Source organism: Crinia signifera, chromosome 11 (genome assembly GCF_055691185.1).
Source record: "Crinia signifera chromosome 11, ASM5569118v1, whole genome shotgun sequence".
Taxonomy (NCBI): Eukaryota; Metazoa; Chordata; class Amphibia; order Anura; family Myobatrachidae; genus Crinia; species Crinia signifera.
The window spans coordinates 85,029,993-85,050,606 of record NC_139227.1 but is presented as its reverse complement, the minus strand read 5'-3'; positions in this window follow the sequence as shown (position 1 = coordinate 85,050,606).

The window sequence follows — 20,614 nt, the reverse complement described above, 5'->3', positions numbered from 1 at the left end:
ATAGATAATGGCACCTTATTTAGTCACGTTAGTTGATATTATTTATCCCCAATCTACAGATACCCTATTCCTGAATAAAGTTATTTATTATTTATTATTTATAAATTTTTATGCCAACAATTATTTTTTATGCCAACAATTAATTATGCATCATATGATTAACATACTGGTGGAGCACAATATATGCTAATTTGCGTTCCACCCATTCTCCATATTGATCCTGCATGGCGAAACATGCCAGGCAGAACACAGTAATTACGCCACAATACTGTCCTTTGAGACACGGTTCCGAGCGGAAGGAGAGAGCCGCTGGCTGGAACGCATATGCGTTCCACAAACAGAGGATGTCACCTCCTCCGTGTCACTTCCTCTGGTTCCTCTAGATTGTGCGTTCCACCTGCCCCGCAGTCTATTAGAGACACTCAGGCACCGCTCAGTAATATAATTTACACTTAGGTAAGTCACAGTGATGGGCATTGTTAGTAAAGTAAGGTAAAGACCCAGGATTAACGCTGGTACCAGCAGTTATTGGCTATATGGGGAAGTCTCGAACCTGGACGTGATGTCATACTGGTTTGTGCTATATAACCATGCTGATCAGGCAGTGCAGTCATTCACTGTGGTGAACTCCAGCTGCATGCTACTACTCCTGAGCCCATTGTAAGTACCTTTCTCCCTATTTTTTGTGCTTTTGGATTTGTCCCTTTTTTTTTACTGAACAAGCAAGTTCCTGTGTTGTTATATGATATGCTAAAACTTGGTTACATTTTTTTATTAGATTGTGGAAATATCTTCCAAACTAACTCCATTGACTTTTTTCTGTCTCGGTATGTAAAAAAATATATTTTTTCTATGAAGCAGTATTATGTTTAAATGGTTCAGATTCTGATATTTGCCAAATTTACATGTAGAGTGATTGGGACCTTTCCGGACTATTGTCTAGAATTATTCATCTGTTGATACCAAGGTATAGGACACTTATAGGTATGTGTTCTAAAGTATACCACAAAATGGTGATTCTGGGATAATCCGGTGTTTTATAAATGGTGATGAATCCATCTTGGTCTTTGTTCTTCTCCTCCATCTCTGATCCTGTTCTTGCATCCCTCATGTTCATTATATCTCCAGTTTTTGTTAAATTTTTTATGTCTGTAATATGAACTGATTATATATTATTGTGATCTACAGTGATTATTCAATTGCATTTTCGCCCCTGATGAAGTCATGACATGATGAAACGCGTTGGGCCTTGTCATCATTCAAACTGAACAATTAATATGAGCTGTATTCACCATTCACCACATGTATTTGTATGATACCTGATTACAGGTTTTTATGTCTGTACATTTTATTAAATATTAATTAGCAATTCTAAATTGTTTTATCTTCTGAAGCGCCCTTTGAAACCCCTCTTTTCCTTATATATATATATATATATATATATATATATATATATATATATATATATATATATTGGAAGAATAGAGGTGCCACTCTCACAGTCTGGCTTTGAAGTTTAAAAGTCCTTCATTTAGCGATCCTATGCCGTTACGAAGTTACCTCCATCATCAAGGACACAAAAGCAGGTAACAAACACAGGTAATAAATACCTAAATACAGTACAATAAACCCGCCCCCCATGTCACACCCGATTGGCTGTGCACTCACCCTCCTCCGTTCAGGTCCCACCATACACCTGTACAACAAACTCGCAGCAGCAGCAGCATGCCGCCGGCATCACAGAGAGACGGAGACCAAGCCACTCAAACTGACCTGTGCTTCCTCCCACATGACCGGACAGCCTCCACATACGATTGGTTTGAACAGATGTGCGTCATAGACCTGAACCCTGAAGCCCCAGTGCCAGACCAAGCAGTTTCTATGGAAACAAATAAAAACATTATATTTACATATTAAAAACCGTAAAAACATTTGAATGAAAAGAACGCATCCACATATATATATATATATATATATATATATATATATATATATATATATATCAATAATCCTTTTGCGGTGAGGCAAACCTCATATAACAACACATTTTAGATACGATTACACAACTAGGTCTGCTAAGTCATGCAATATTTAAAGAACCCCAGAAAGCAACATGGCATGAATGAAAACATAATGAAAGAAAATAAAAAAATACAAACATAGTCATAATGAAAAAAACATAGTCATCTTTCCATGGCACCTATAACTGAATGCTTGTTTGGATAAATACCCATGTGTCCGTGACTGTTTTTATGGAAATTGGAGGCTGGTGGTGATATACAGAAGCACGCTCCTTTCCCTGTTTGTAAGCTCGCATCCACACAATAAGATGTCTGCAAGTCAGCAATTAGATGAAGCCCTGGACTTCATGAGGCTTGATTTGAGTGAAGCCCTGAGTCTCAGTGATATTGATGCAGAAGTTTGAAGATGTGTCATTGCCTCTAACCCCTGAAGTTCTGTACAGCCAGCTGTTGCGTCTTAAACAGAAGGAATGCGACTTTATGTGTCACAGTGTCAGTCTGACTATTATCAACGGAAACAGATTCCCAGGGGTTTTAGAGTAAAAAACACTCCAACGATCGGCAGGTATAACATCGCCTTCTGCCGACGTTGGATTGGTGTTTTAAATAAATGCTCTCATGATTTGCTCCTGTTGGTTATCGAGGAAGCTACCCGGGAGCAGAAAGATCTGCAGCACCAAATCACTACATTTGAAACAGCTCATGCCATCGCACTGACTCAGGACTCCCAGACCAATTGGTTTGATAAAATAAAAGTCCAGATGGAGAAATACAAGCACGACTTAATTGCTTTAAAAAAAGAAAAAGTCAAGAAAGTACTACTTGATTATGACCAGAGGAGGGTTTACCCATGGTTAAATGCCGGTAATCAGCAGGATGGATCATGTCCCAATTATGGACGTCGGAAGCCTTACAGGTTTCAACAGTCCAATCAAGGATTGAGTACATCTCAGAGTGAGGGCGAATCTTCTTGCTCTAATACAAATACTGCAGGGATCCCATTAGGGGTACCTATCAGGCCTTCGGCTACCAGACGTGCCGGAAGAGGACCCGGAGAGCAGGCCAAAACCGCCATCAGAGCAAGCACTCGCCCACCGAGGAAAGTCAAAGCCTAGTTTTTAATCTATCAAGTATCCCGTTGACAACAACTGAAACAGAAGTCCTGGCTAAAGGATTATCTTTCGTCCCAACAGTTAAGGCTGATGCCTTTCAGTGGAAGGTGGATGCGTATAAACTTCATCGAACCATACGCCTGAAAGAACAGTTTCTTCTACTCAGACTGTGGAGAAAGTTTCCTTACCCTAGCAGTTAAAGAAAATTGTACCCCGCTCGTGGTTTGACACCCCCCCCCTCTATAAATCCCTCAGTAAAGACTTTTACAAGGATGGTGGATCAATTGGGAACGGGTGAGCCCGTTTCTTCTGGCACCAGGTATTATCTCTCTAAGACTCAACAGCTTGCCTTAAATAATTTGTCTAAGAGGAGGGACATTATAATTCGTAATGCATAAAAAGGGGGTGCGGTCATTGTTCAGGATTTTAAGGATTATAGATCTGAATGTTTGAAGCAATTGAGTGATGTTAAAACTTATTAATTGCTGGATAGGAATCCTACTGTGATTTTTAAACAGGAATTAGATTGCATTCTTAATTCAGCTGTTAGAGACGGGTTCATTGATGCTGAATTGAAACAGGCATTAGTGGTAAAGCATCCTGTGGTGCCTTTGTTTTATACCCTACCGAAGGTGCACCCTCCGGGGCGCCCAATCATATCATCTAGGGGATCCTTGATGCACCCGGTAGCGGTATATCTGGATACTATTTTAAATCAATGTATTCAAAGATTAAGTACCTATCTGAGGGATACCACATCCTTGTTATCCATCCTTGCTAATCTCTCGGGACAGAGTGTTCTTGAAGGAGACTGGATTATGTGCACAGCAGACATCATGAGCCTCTACACCTGCATCCTCCATGATGCAGGTGTGGAGGCTGTGTGTGCGCTAATCTCCAATGATAAAGATTACAAAGGCCCTCCTGTGGAATTTTTCATGATTTTGTTGTCTTTTATTCTAACTAAAAACTACTTTCTTTTTTAAGGCAAATATTATTTACAGGTGGCAGGCTGTGCCATGGGGTCCGCAGTGGCCCCGGCATATGCCAATGCCTTCATGCACCATGTCGAACAGAGTCTTCTTTTTAGAAATGGTATCCTTAGGTCGGAGGTTTTATTGTATAAACGTTATATTGATGACCTTTTGATTTTTTAGGGTAACGACAAGGCTAGTCTGGAGCAGCTGTTTGTGGATCACAGCCACAGTGGCAGTGTGGTGGGATTCACTTATACTATGAATACAGAGAAAGTGGAGTTCCTGGATGTCGCGATCGCTAGGAGGGGAGCTGCTATAAGCACATCCCTCTTTGTAAAAGCGACGGACGGAAACACACTTCTAAGAAATGACAGTTTCCATCCCACCCCTGCGCAAAGGATTCCCTTACTCGCAATTGTTGCGGGTAAGGAGAATTACATCTAATCCTGATGAATTACCTGTGGCACTCCAGGCCATGGTGGATAAGTTTGTGTTGAGGGGTTATCCCAGAAAAGAGCTGGAGGCTCTGAAGGATACAAATGCCCCGTGAACAACTTTTAAATCCGAAGGTAGAACCCACTAATAAGAAACTTGAGAGGCGTGTTCCCTGGGTCAATCGGTATGCCATTGGCTCTGAAACCAGGACGAGGAAAGTTAAAAATTCTGTGGCCTATGCTTTCCTCTGATAGCGATTTACCATTGCTGCAGAATTCCAGGGTGCTCCCCAGTTACACCAGGGGGAGTAGCATCAAGGACAGAGTTGTCAAATATGACATCACAGGGTGGGACAAACAAAACACTGGTCAAAATTTCCTGTCAAGGAAAAATGGATGTTTCCGGTGCCTCGGGTGCACCACGTGCAGGTCCATGGCGGTGGGGAATTTTTTCACCCATCCACATAGGGGTAATAAAATCTTTATAAAATTTCCCCTTACATGTACATCAATGTATATTATTTACACCTTGACCTGCCCCTGTGGACTGACCTATGTTGGGAAGACCCAGCGTTCCTTTAGGGAGCGTATGGCCCAACATAGGTCACCCATCAATCAGGCCCTGTCCAGTGGTCATAGTGACCAGCACGTGGCTCGCCACTGTCTAATGCTCAAACACAATGTAGAGAGTATTCGCACCATGATTATCGATCATGTTCCACCCCTAATCAGAGTGGGCAACAGGAACAAGATTTTACTTTAAAAGGAAAGTCGCTGGATCTTTTCATTGGGAACCATGTCTCCTGGTGGCCTTAATGAAACGCCGGGGCTCTAGTTTTTCATTTGACCATCAGGATGAGTGAAATGTTACCCAATCATAGTTATGCTTGTGTTTTTTTCATTATGACTATGTTTTTTTTCATTATGACTATGTTTGTATTTTTTTATTTTCTCTTATTATGTTTTCAATCATGCCATGTTGCTGTCTGGGGTTCTTTAAATATTGCATGACTTGTTGTACACTAGTTGTGTAATTGTATCTAAAATGTGTTGTTATATGAGGTTTGCCTTACCGCAAAGGATTATTGAGATATATATATATATATATATATATATATAGCAGGGTGATCCGGTAAACGGAGGAGATGGAGCGGCACTCAAGTGGACTCAAAAATCACAGAATACAGCAACAACGTGCGATCAACGTTTCGGTTTATTTAACCTTTGTCAAGATCGTTCAAGTAATGTGGTCAGCCTGTACACCAGTATCCCTCATGATGCTGGTGTACAGGCGGCACACAGATTGCTGACGAACCATCCTTTGTACAAGGGCCCCAAGATCGAGTTCTTTATACAGTTGCTAGAACTCACACTAAAAAGGAATTATTTCCTTTTCGATAACAAATGGTACATCCAATTGCAGGGGTGTGCAATGGGATCTTGTGTGGCGCCGGCGTTCGCAAACACGTTCATGTTTGATGTGGAACATGGATTGTTTTTGTCGGACCCGGACGTCGCCACCAAGATCCCATTCTTCATCCGGTATATAGATGATTTGCTGCTCATTTGGGTGGGCAGCGAGACTGATTTCCGGGACCTCATGGAAAAAGTCAACCTATCGGACACTCCGATTAGGTTCACATATTGTATGAGCAGGACCAGTGTCAATTATTTGGATGTGTGTGTTTCCCTAAAAGAGAACCGCATACATACCAGTTTATACAAGAAAGAAACGGATCGCAACACGATTCTGCACTACCAGAGTTCTCACCCGGTTTCCACCAAAAAAGGGTTACCTTACTCCCAATTTTTAAGGGTTCATAGGATTTCGGATGATATCCTGAACACCGAAAGAGAAATTGATCTCATGATCGACCAATTTCGGGTACGCGGATATCATCTGAATGATCTCATTTTGGCTAAAAACAAAGCATTATCTGTACCCAGAGAACAGGCCCTTAAACCCAGGGGTAGACAAAATAGTACGGGCAAAAAACTTCCCTTTGTTCAGAGGTTTCACTCGGGTAGTCAAGATATCAACACCAAGATCAAATCCTTCTGGCCCATGGTAACCTCTGATAGAGACATCAGAGGCCTTGGAGAGTACAGCATTATGCCCAGCTATGCTCGCACCCACAACCTCAAAGATTGGCTTGTGCACAATGATATTTCGGCGTACAAAGCACCCCAGCCAAGTAACTTCCTCACCAAAAAGCCTGGCTGCTACAGGTGCACAGGATGCACCTGCTGCAGCTTCATGGAAGTGGGTGAGACGTTTAACCACCCACATTCGGGTATTAAAATTCCCATTAGGCAGGTGGTGACATGCACTTCGACGCACGTCGTCTATTTCCTTCGCTGTCCTTGTGGTCTATACTACATCGGTAAGACCACAAGGCAGTTCAAGGAGAGGATGGCGTTGCATCGCTCCTCGATACGCCAGTCATTAAGTGGCAAGAAAATCGACACCGAACAGCCGGTGGCACGCCACTTTCGTGAGTGTGGCCACGGCTTATCCACACTACGGTATAAAATCATCGAGCAGGTGCCCAAAAAAATCAGAGGAGGGAATAGGCCCAAAACCCTTTTGCAACACGAATCTAGGTGGATCTTTAAGTTGAGAACCGTAGCTCCAGAGGGTCTTAATGAGAACTTACCCCTATCGTGTTTTCTGTGATCATGTCTGGACTTTATGCTCATTTATTTATTGTTTTGCATTTACCTTGCTGAGGTTCCGTATCCAAGTTTCCTCTTTTTGTTCCATATATACCCCCACTTATTTTTGATGATCTATGCCCTTTGTATGTGATTTTGTTTTGTTTATACTATTTATCTGATTACTGCCAGTTAGGCACATCACGTGTTTTTTGGACACGGTTCTGCTTTATCCAGTCGATTATAGCCCTCTGCCTGCATTTTTTTTTTTTTTTGCCTTAATGGACAGCCCCAGTGCATAGTACTGAGACACTGGATATCACGTTTAGTCGCACGTTGCTACATTAAAGCACACTGTTATAGTTTGTACCAGTGGTGCTCCGTTGCGCTCTCCACGTTTATTGGCCACATTATTATTTTTTTGAGTTTGGCCGCGCATACTATTTAATCTCTGTCCCGCAGTGCAGGTTCCATGCTCTGGTGATTGGATTTTTACATGTGTTTTAAGTGTATGTATTCACATATTTGCTTGTTTTGTTTGTTGTAGTGTGGTTGCTACGCAACCTGTCCCCTGACTCCGGAAGTCCCGATTTGTGCATCAGCACAGCGGTGAGTGTCATCACGTGCACCCCGCAGCGTGCGTCGCCGGCTGGTGACGTCGATGGACCCGGAAGAAGGAGACGCAGGGTAACACACGGTGTCTGGTATAAAAGGTATGTTTTTTCATTACTTGAACGATCTTGACAAAGGTTAAATAAACCGAAACGTTGATCGCACGTTGTTGCTGTATTCTGTGATTTTTGAGTCCACTTGAGTGCCGCTCCATCTCCTCCGTTTACCGGATCACCCTGCTATCCAGTAGCCGACCGGGCTACAGAGAAGGCACCAGGGCCATTACTGCCTCATTGCTGGAGTGCCGGGTCATCACCCCATATCTGATTCCTGTTTGTGGTTTCGCCATTGCAGCTTTACCGGACAGGTTTGGACCAAGGCACCCCGCCAGCATTTGCCCACAGCCTGTGCTGGTTTACTACAGTTGTTATACCTTCTGTCATTGGTGTGTCAGTGTGGTTTCCACACGCCTGGATTTTTATTTTTATTTTTTCCCCTCATGGAACCCATCACTGGCTTTAAAAGCATCACCCTGCCCATCAGAGAAATTCTGAGTTTCTCGGATACGGATGCTGACAGTATTCGTTACAAAGATAATCCATTAATCAGTGGTGTATCTGAATCCAATGAACAACTCTATGCACAGCTAATTCGTCTGCACAAAAAAGAATTTGATTTTTACATGCACGGTGCAACACTCTCTGAGTATCACCGTAGTGGCCTCATCCCCAGAGGTTTTCGAGTAAGGAATACCCCCACGATCGGCAAGTTCAACCAGGACTTTTGCCGAAAGTGGGTGGCGATTCTAAACAAGTGCAGTTTGGATCTTATACTGCTTGTGATAGAGGAGTCAACACGTGAACTCTCCTCTCTAAAGGAGAAGCGTGCTAGTTTCGAACTTGCACACCTTGAGGCTTTGAGGTCAGATACTGACAATAAGTGGCTGGAAAAGCTAACCTTGGACATTGAAACCTACAAGAAAGATCTTATTAACTTTAAACGGGACAAGCTCCATACGGTGCAGAAAGACTACGCCGAGAATAGGGTGTACCCCTGGGTGTTCAACCCAGAAGGTAGAAGAAAACCGTACAGACGCAGAGCACAACGCGTCACCGGAGATACTGAAACCTCCAGCGGGGGATATTCCTCTCCCAGCGACGCTGACTCTAATCGTCCATCTTCCAGTGGTAAACCCCCTTTAGGGGTTCGAACCCGCGCACAGCGGGTACCAGGCGCCAAAGACAGACACGCAGAGGCGGCCAAAACCGCAGGCTCTGGCAGAGGCAGAGCCAGGGGCAAAAAAACGAAATAATATTTAATCTGTCTAAACGAACATTGTCTGAAGCTGAGATGACCATCCTCAGCAAGGGCCTGTCATTTGTGCCCTCGTGCCCACCTGATAAGTTTCAGTGGAAGATAGACACCTACAGACTGGGCCGTAACCTACGCCTCAAGGAACATTTTTCTGTTGCCACAAATAACCTGACCACCACTGATGAACCATATAATCCATTTCGACCAAAGTCCACGTTTGATCCTCCCAACAACAATATTTCTCTCAAATGTTTTCTGCGAATGGTGGAACAACAAGGGAATGTCACTTCCCCACCTACTAAACGCAGCAACTTCAACAAAGAAGATATGCAAGTGTTGAAGAAACTTAGTGAGGATCAATCCATAATAATACGCCCCGCCGATAAGGGGGGCGGTATTGTTATACAGGACATTGAGCAATATCGCTCAGAGATTTACCGCCAGCTGGATGATTCAACCGTCTACAGATGTCTCCCAGAAGACCCGACTACCAAGTTCAACATGGAACTAGACACCTTACTCAGACAGGCCGTTAGCCTTGACATTATCTCAGACGCCACCCGTAGAGCCCTGTTCCAGGAAAATCCAGTGGCCCCGGTGTTATACACCTTGCCGAAGCTGCACAAGGACCCTGTCCAACCCCCGGGGCGGCCTATTATAGCAGCCAGGGATTCGATTTATTATGTCATCTCCAAGTACCTGGACTCATTCTTCCAGCCAGTAGTGCAGTCTCAGGCAACCTACCTCAAGGATACAACCACCCTGATTGTTAAACTCCAACAGTTACCTCCTTTACCTGATGATTGCTGGTTGTGCACTCTGGATGTGGTCAGCCTGTACACCAGTATCCCTCATGATGCTGGTGTACAGGCGGCACACAGATTGCTGACGAACCATCCTTTGTACAAGGGCCCCAAGATCGAGTTCTTTATACAGTTGCTAGAACTCACACTTAAAAGGAATTATTTCCTTTTCGATAACAAATGGTACATCCAATTGCAGGGGTGTGCAATGGGATCTTGTGTGGCGCCGGCGTTCGCAAACACGTTCATGTTTGATGTGGAACATGGATTGTTTTTGTCGGACCCGGACGTCGCCACCAAGATCCCATTCTTCATCCGGTATATAGATGATTTGCTGCTCATTTGGGTGGGCAGCGAGACTGATTTCCGGGACCTCATGGAAAAAGTCAACCTATCGGACACTCCGATTAGGTTCACATATTGTATGAGCAGGACCAGTGTCAATTATTTGGATGTGTGTGTTTCCCTAAAAGAGAACCGCATACATACCAGTTTATACAAGAAAGAAACGGATCGCAACACGATTCTGCACTACCAGAGTTCTCACCCGGTTTCCACCAAAAAAGGGTTACCTTACTCCCAATTTTTAAGGGTTCATAGGATTTCGGATGATATCCTGAACACCGAAAGAGAAATTGATCTCATGATCGACCAATTTCGGGTACGCGGATATCATCTGAATGATCTCATTTTGGCTAAAAACAAAGCATTATCTGTACCCAGAGAACAGGCCCTTAAACCCAGGGGTAGACAAAATAGTACGGGCAAAAAACTTCCCTTTGTTCAGAGGTTTCACTCGGGTAGTCAAGATATCAACACCAAGATCAAATCCTTCTGGCCCATGGTAACCTCTGATAGAGACATCAGAGGCCTTGGAGAGTACAGCATTATGCCCAGCTATGTTTGCACCCACAACCTCAAAGATTGGCTTGTGCACAATGATATTTCGGCGTACAAAGCACCCCAGCCAAGTAACTTCCTCACCAAAAAGCCTGGCTGCTACAGGTGCACAGGATGCACCTGCTGCAGCTTCATGGAAGTGGGTGAGACGTTTAACCACCCACATTCGGGTATTAAAATTCCCATTAGGCAGGTGGTGACATGCACTTCGACGCACGTCGTCTATTTCCTTCGCTGTCCTTGTGGTCTATACTACATCGGTAAGACCACAAGGCAGTTTAAGGAGAGGATGGCGTTGCATCGCTCCTCGATACGCCAGTCATTAAGTGGCAAGAAAATCGACACCGAACAGCCGGTGGCACGCCACTTTTGTGAGTGTGGCCACGGCTTATCCACACTACGGTATAAAATCATCGAGCAGGTGCCCAAAAAAATCAGAGGAGGGAATAGGCCCAAAACCCTTTTGCAACACGAATCTAGGTGGATCTTTAAGTTGAGAACCGTAGCTCCAGAGGGTCTTAATGAGAACTTACCCCTATCGTGTTTTCTGTGATCATGTCTGGACTTTATGCTCATTTATTTATTGTTTTGCATTTACCTTGCTGAGGTTCCGTATCCAAGTTTCCTCTTTTTGTTCCATATATACCCCCACTTATTTTTGATGATCTATGCCCTTTGTATGTGATTTTGTTTTGTTTATACTATTTATCTGATTACTGCCAGTTAGGCACATCACGTGTTTTTTGGACACGGTTCTGCTTTATCCAGTCGATTATAGCCCTCTGCCTGCATTTTTTTTTTTTTTTTGCCTTAATGGACAGCCCCAGTGCATAGTACTGAGACACTGGATATCACGTTTAGTCGCACGTTGCTACATTAAAGCACACTGTTATAGTTTGTACCAGTGGTGCTCCGTTGCGCTCTCCACGTTTATTGGCCACATTATTATTTTTTTGAGTTTGGCCGCGCATACTATTTAATCTCTGTCCCGCAGTGCAGGTTCCATGCTCTGGTGATTGGATTTTTACATGTGTTTTAAGTGTATGTATTCACATATTTGCTTGTTTTGTTTGTTGTAGTGTGGTTGCTACGCAACCTGTCCCCTGACTCCGGAAGTCCCGATTTGTGCATCAGCACAGCGGTGAGTGTCATCACGTGCACCCCGCAGCGTGCGTCGCCGGCTGGTGACGTCGATGGACCCGGAAGAAGGAGACGCAGGGTAACACACGGTGTCTGGTATAAAAGGTATGTTTTTTCATTACTTGAACGATCTTGACAAAGGTTAAATAAACCGAAACGTTGATCGCACGTTGTTGCTGTATTCTGTGATTTTTGAGTCCACTTGAGTGCCGCTCCATCTCCTCCGTTTACCGGATCACCCTGCTATCCAGTAGCCGACCGGGCTACAGAGAAGGCACCAGGGCCATTACTGCCTCATTGCTGGAGTGCCGGGTCATCACCCCATATATATATATATATATATATATATTTATATATATATATATATATGTGGATGCGTTCTTTTCATTCAAATGTTTTACTGTTTTTTATATGTAAATATAATGTTTTTATTTGTTTCCATAGAAACCGCTTGGTCTGGCACTGGGGCTTCCGGGTTTAGGTCTATGACACGCATCTGTTCAAACCAATCGTATGTGGAGGCTGTCCGGTCACGTGGGCGGAAGCACAGGTCAGTGTGAGTGGCTTGGTCTCCGTCTCTCTGTGATGCCAGCAGCATGCTGCTGCTGATGCGTGTTTGTTGTACAGGTGTGTGGCGGTACCTGAACGGAGGAGGTTGAGTGCACAGCCAATCGGGTGTGACATGAGGGGCGGGTTTATTGTAATGTGTTAGGTATTTATTACCTGTGTTTGTTATATGCTTTTGTATCCCTGATGACGGAGGTAACTTCATAATGGTGTAGGACCGCTAAATAAAGGACTTTTAAACTTCAAAGCCAGACTGTGAGAGTGCCGCCTCTATTCTTCCTATTTGCATTAGACTTTTTGGAGTTCTATGGATGGCACCGCAGCAATCTACTAAGTTACTCACAAGCAGAGTGCCGGGTATATCTGTCTTATATATATACCCATGCTTGATGTACGTTTTTATTGGTGTGGATTTTTTATAATGTTTGTATTTCTTGTCACCGTATATTGTGTATTGCGCTATGGAGAGCGCTATTTTTTGACAGATTGTTTAACTGGTATCTCCTGGCAACGTACCGTGATACGGCATTGAGGGGTGATGACATCACTCTGTGGAGACTGTGGGGCCGGGCGTGTGCTTGACTCCCGCCTCACACAGCACACACTGCTATTTAAATCTGATTGGCTTATATGTTAGCCTGAAGACAACATGTAAATGTTGAAATGTAGCTGAGAGCTAATCTTATTAAAACCAATGTTTCACAAGGCTGGAGTGCTGCATCATTGTTTCCTGTATACGCTGTTCCAGTAGTGGATGCGGGCACCCGCCGAGGAATTCTTGACACAGCTTTGAAGTGCCAGACATTAGTGTTGCATATATTGGAGCCGCCAATCGGATGGATTTCATTGGTATCTTCGGTCAAGGCACCCCCCTTACTACAAATTGCTGCCAAGTTGCCCAGGTGATGTGGTGTTCATGAATTCGTGAACACCACTTGTCGTCTTTTATGTGCAAAAGTGTTTTTAGCACTGTCATTTCAAGTTTTTCATGTTTTTTCTCAGTAAAGCACTGTCACTTTAAATACTGCTACAGCAGCCTAATATCACGCACTACTATATGGTGATTTGTTTGTGTGTTATCACAGTTACTACATTATGGCTGAAGGCATCGATGATTCTGTAAGCGGGTTCAAGCAGATTTTGTTACCAGCTTGTGACATATTTAGCTACTCTGAATCCGAAGCCGAGAGTATACGCTTTAAGGATGATGTGACACAGGTGGGACTTCCAGTTCCCCTGGATGATACCTATAGAGACTTATTAAAACTCCATAAGTGTTATACCGACTATTACATGCATGGGCTCACATTGAGCGACTATCATAGATCCAGAAAGATCCCGCGTGGACTAAGAGTTAGGAATGGTCCCACAATCGGGAGAAACGACCCTAATTTCTGTAAGAAATGGGCCGCAATCGCCAACAAATGCTCCCTAGACCTTATGCTGCTAATTATCGAGCAATGCACTAAGGAAATGGCAGCAACCACTGCTAAAATTGAGTCCTTTGAAATATTACATAAAAATGATCTGAAAAGTGACGCTTCAACAGATTGGTATGCCAAGCTTCAGGCCCAACTACAAACCTATAAACAAGAGCTGGCCAAATTCAAGAAAGAAAAACTCAATAAAGTAGACCAAGATTACAAAAACAATACCGCCTACAGATGGGCTGAACCTGCATACGATAACTCCAAGAGAAAGCCGTTTTTTCGCAGACGCAGGGGGGGGGGGTACCTTTAAGAACCATGGATCATCCACTGACTTGGGATCTTCCAACAGTGAGAGTGACACAAATAGGTCACATACACAAGTTAATCCACAAGGACACCCTTTAGGGGTGGCAACCCGAGCCCGGATCAAGGGCGGAGGAGACGATTCACCCGACGTGGTGGTCAAAGTAAAAGGCAGAGGTCGTGGAACAAAGCCCCCCAGGGGCCGTTAAATTTGGTGGTTAATATTTCCTCCTATCAATTGTCTGGTGAGGAAGAGAAACTACTCAACAAGGGGTTATCATTCATCCCTTCAGTTATTTAAAGAACAATGGACAGTAGACCAACATCGCCTCCATAGACAATTGAAAATTAAAGAACATTTTGCCAAAAACCCTGTACTTAACACACAATCAGAAACACTGCCCCCTCAATTGTTGAAAGTTCTACCCAAATCCAGTTTCGATCCTCAAGGATTTAATCCTTCAGTAAAAACATTTATGATACTGTTGAATCAGGAAGTCGACACGGCGACAGTGTCGACGGCTATAAAATTACAGTGCAATTTCTCTAAAACCGAGCAACAGTGCCTGGAATCCCTGGCAAAGAACAATTCCATTGTGTTTCGCGGTGCAGATAAGGGGGGTTCCCTGGTGATCCAGGACAGCACCAAGTATCACCAGCAAGTTATGCGACATCTGGATGACACTAACACTTACAGTAAATTGCCTGGAGACCCAACAAATGCATTTAAACAAGAACTGTTTGAACTTTTACAACATGGAGTGGACAGCAAAATCATCTCTCCAAAATTGATGGAAGCATTGCTCCCTAACTCTCCCCTTGTGCCCATCATCTATTGTATCCCTAAGATACACAAGTCCCTTAGTGATCCTCCTGGCAGACCCATTGTGTCTGCCAGGGGATCACTTTTACAACCTACGTTGATCTATATCGACAGTCTCATACAGCCATGTTTGCCCTCAAATCCTAGGTTCCTTCAGGATACCACCAGTCTGCTATGCAAACTTAAGAACTTGCCTATACTTAATGATGATGTGGTGATGTTTTCAGTTAACGTGGGAAGCCTATACAAGGTGATCCTACATAATTTGGGATTACCGTGTAAATTTTTTGAAAAATAATACAGCATATTCCGGGCCTGATGTAAACTTAATTATTGATCTCCTGAGCATGATGCTCAAAAAAACCTTTTTTCTATATGGTTCGCAGTTTTGCTTGCAAGACGTTGGCGTAGCGATGGGGGCGGCAGTCGCTCCATCCTACGCCAACGTCTACATGTTTTCAATTGAGGACGATGTGTTTTTTTCCAGTTCCGATGTGGCGGGTAGAATCATTTTTTACACCCGTTACATCGATGACCTGTTAATTTTCTGGCAGGGCGACCCCAGTGACCTTACTGCCCACATCAACAGGTACAACCAGGGCCCTGGCACCATCAAATTCACATATAATTTCAGTAAAACAATTATACATTTTTTAGATGTATCAATTTCCATTAATGATGGATTAATTTCAACTAGCCTTTATTCAAAGCCCACAGATAGAAATAATTTGTTACATTTTGTAAGTTGCCATCCACGATCTACCCTGTATAGGCTTCCATATTCACAATTAATCAGATGCAAAAGAATTAATTCTGACCCCTCACTTGCTGACCAGCAAATGTTAAATATGATGGATAATTTTAGTGCCAGGGGTTATGACAGAGAATTACTACTATATGCCAAAAAGAAGGTAGACAGTGTACCTAGAGAGTCTCTCTTGACAGCTTCTACAAAATCTGGTGCAAGAGGACCAATGATGCCCTTTATACAAACCTTCAATCGATCCAGCACAGCAATCGTCCAACAATCAAAAAAGCTATGGTCTATTGTGACGTCCGATCAGGACCTCAAATTGCAATCTACTAGGCTAATGCCCTGTTTTAAACGGGGGCGTAACCTCCGTGACAAACTTGTGAAAACATACTGTGAGCCAGTTAGTTCATCTGCGGGCAAATTAGGTTGTACCCATTGTACATGCACTACATGCAGATTCCTTATTCCTGGTTCTATCACCCGCATACTGGCCGTCCTTTATCTATCAGGCACTCGTTGAATTGTAATACCAAATTCACTGTATATCAAATTGTATGCCCCTGTGGGCTGTCATACATCGGTAAAACCGAACGAGCGTTAAAAGAGCGCATGGCAGCCCACAGGTCGGCAATTAAGAATGCCTTGTCTTCTTAAAAAAGTGATCAACCCGTTGCCCGCCACTTCATGGATGCCCGGCATGGTGTGTCATCCATTCGTTACAGAATGATAGACCATGTCCCGGCGTCCATGAGGGGTGGAGATCGGGGAAAACGACTGCTTCAAAATGAAGCTTTTTGGATCATGAAATTGAACACTGTTAGCCCTAGGGGTTTGAATGAATCCATAGGACTTAATGCGTTATTATAAGTGTATTATGATATTTGCTACAGATTGGTTCAGTGGCTGTACACTAAGAACGATTATATGACTATATACAACATGCGCTAGATGAAGCAAGATTGCCACTCGTAGTTGTTATTGCCGTACTTAGTTAGCTATGCTTGCAGCACTATTATGTCTTATGCTTGATGTACGTTTTTATTGGTGTGGATTTTTTATAATGTTTGTATTTCTTGTCACCGTATATTGTGTATTGCGCTATTTTTTTGACAGATTGTTTAACTGGTATCCCCTGGCAATGTACCGTGATACGGCGTTGAGGGGTGATGACATCACTCTGTGGAGACTGTGGGGCCGGGCGTAGGCTTGACTCCCGCCTCACACAGCACACACTGCTATTTGAATCTGATTCACTTGCTTATATGTTAGCCTGAAGACAACATGTAAATGTTGAAACGTAGCTGAGAGCTAATCTTATTAAAACCACTGTTTCACAAGGCTGGAGTGCTGCATTATTGTTTCCTGTATACGCTGTTCCAGTAGTGGATGCGGGCACCCGCCGAGGAATTCTTGACACAGCTTTGGAGTGCCGGACATTAGTGTTGCATATATATATATATATATATATATATATATATATATGCAAAAGAAAGAAGAAGGAGCGCACCATATAAATATAAATGTCAGTTTTTACTGAGTAAAAAATAAGCAGCTCACATACATGTTAGAAACTTGAAATCAGCATATCACCAAAACAGGCTTTTAGATCGAATCAACGGTTCTCACAGCTCAGCAACGATAGGTGTTATCAAGGAGCGTCTTAGGCGAGACCATTCAGCGGTACAGCGACCGCGGCTGCAGGATCAACAGGAGCACCGGACGGAGATGTATATAGAAATCAGCAAGGTCGGGAAGACACGCCCCAACGCGTTTCGTCACGGATGACTTCGTCAGGAGGCGTGTCTGGTGGTAAGTATCGTAGGTTTATATAGCGCATCCTTGCCTCTATCAGCCGTTTGCAATTACGGCACTAATTATTAACATAATACATTTGGGATAGCCCTTAACAAGTTCAGACCATTGGGAAAAAGACCACAATGATCGAAATTACATCAGTAAAAACCTACATCTACAACTAAAATTTATTTAACACATCGCTAGAGAAAACATTTAATAATAAAGGAATTATATGCACATAAATGAGTATGACAATTTAAAAAGTCTGAAAATACAGATATAGTACATCTAATATTTTATTAAAATATTGAATATTTTGGTATACGTGACAAAAACAAGATAAAAATGAGAGAAAGAGAAAAAATGATTACTCAACAGTATATAAATATAAAATATACATATTAATAGAAATATATATAAATCTTTAGAAATATCCAATATCCGCATAAATAGAATATATATATATATAAAAACAATTATCAAGAGACAAATGCAATATATGAAGGAAGTGTGAGATAAACCACACAGCAGTAATAATGAAAAAATGGCGAAGAATAACAGTGTCGGCATCAATCTGCCCAGTGTCAGGTACCGGTCAACCGTAAATGGTATGACGAAGGAGTGTTACCTCAAGCTACAACGTCAACCAACAGTCAACCAATACCTCAACACATTAATGCAGAAACGGAGTGATGTCGACACCCTCATTTAACCCATTAGGGGACAGCGTATTTAACGTGTAGATCCAATAAGTTTCTCTTTTGCTTAGAGAAACTTATTGGATCTACACGTTAAATACGCTGTCCCCTAATGGGTTAAATGAGGGTGTCGACATCACTCCGTTTCTGCATTAATGTGTTGAGGTATTGGTTGACTGTTGGTTGACGTTGTAGCTTGAGGTAACACTCCTTCGTCATACCATTTACGGTTGACCGGTACCTGACACTGGGCAGATTGATGCCGACACTGTTATTCTTCGCCATTTTTTCATTATTACTGCTGTGTGGTTTATCTCACACTTCCTTCATATATTGCATTTGTCTCTTGATAATTGTTTTTATATATATATATTCTATTTATGCGGATATTGGATATTTCTAAAGATTTATATATATTTCTATTAATATGTATATTTTATATTTATATACTGTTGAGTAATCATTTTTTCTCTTTCTCTCATTTTTATCTTGTTTTTGTTACGTATACCAAAATATTCAATATTTTAATAAAATATTAGATGTACTATATCTGTATTTTCAGACTTTTTAAATTGTCATACTCATTTATGTGCATATAATTCCTTTATTATTAAATGTTTTCTCTAGCGATGTGTTAAATAAATTTTAGTTGTAGATGTAGGTTTTTACTGATGTAATTTCGATCATTGTGGTCTTTTTCCCAATGGTCTGAACTTGTTAAGGGCTATCCCAAATGTATTATGTTAATAATTAGTGCCGTAATTGCAAACGGCTGATAGAGGCAAGGATGCGCTATATAAACCTACGATACTTACCACCAGACACGCCTCCTGACGAAGTCATCCGTGACGAAACGCGTTGGGGCGTGTCTTCCCGACCTTGCTGATTTCTATATACATCTCCGTCCGGTGCTCCTGTTGATCCTGCAGCCGCGGTCGCTGTACCGCTGAATGGTCTCGCCTAAGACGCTCCTTGATAACACCTATCGTTGCTGAGCTGTGAGAACCGTTGATTCGATCTAAAAGCCTGTTTTGGTGATATGCTGATTTCAAGTTTCTAACATGTATGTGAGCTGCTTATTTTTTACTCAGTAAAAACTGACATTTATATTTATATGGTGCGCTCCTTCTTCTTTCTTTTGCATGCCTGTACCGTTGGAGGCTAGAGCAAGTCTCCCATGAAGTTGAGCGGCACCAACTTATCTATTGTTCTGGACGGAGCTATAAACATTTGAGACGGTTTGCGCAGTTGGTACTTTGTATGTATATATATATATATATATATAATCGCTGTATGTATGTTTAAAAAACAAAAACAATTTTTTCTAGTTTAAATGTTTTTATTAGATTTTTCTGCATATGTTTAAAATAAATTATATTTAAGGTACTTATCTTGTTTGGAACACCTTTGTAGTGATCCTGTTTCCTACAATATAGTGCTGAACTCTTTAGTTTAAATTGAAGACCTGTATATTGTAATGCTATTTAATTTTAACGTTTTTATGATCTTCATTTATTAATGTATATTTAGTTTTTATTGTTCATTTTTTATATGAATTATATTATTATATGAATAAATCTTTTTCTAGGATAAACTTCTTGTCTGGAGTACCTTTATAGTGATATTGGCTTTTGAAAAATAGCGCAGAATTATTCAGTCTATTTAGATTTTGTTGGTTCTTTTAGAAGATATCGTATGTACACCATGCACAGATGTACTAATAGTTTTCTGCTGCTTTTTTAGAATTTTTTTGACAATTGTTTTCTTTTTAATTTTATGAGATAATTGATATAAACCCAAAAAGTACCTGAGCTTAAATATCTTTTTCACTCAAAGGATAAATATACCCCATAGTGTAGACATTTGCATGCATGACTATGACGGTGATTCTGATTTCATCGCCCCTTCCCCCCCAACCCTGCGTGCGTTTGCACGGGGGGGATGTTTATTGTTCGAGCATGTGCAGAAACTTGGTGAACTACTTTGCTGTCCAATTTGCACCTAGCAGTGCGGAAGGGGGAAGGGGGGAGTCATGGGGGGGTTGCTAGGGGTCGCGCTCATGGGAACACCCAACATTTCTTGGGCGTTCGAAGAAAATGCTGGGCCTTCCCATGTAAATGCATATGTGAGGGGGGAGGGGATCAACGGGTGTCAGCAGCCCCCCTGCTTCCCATACAGGTCTGCGAGCACTTGCAAAATCATTTGATGGTCGGCGACTATCAAATGATTTTGTCCCCACACACACAAGCCTGTGAACTGTACATACGATCTGCA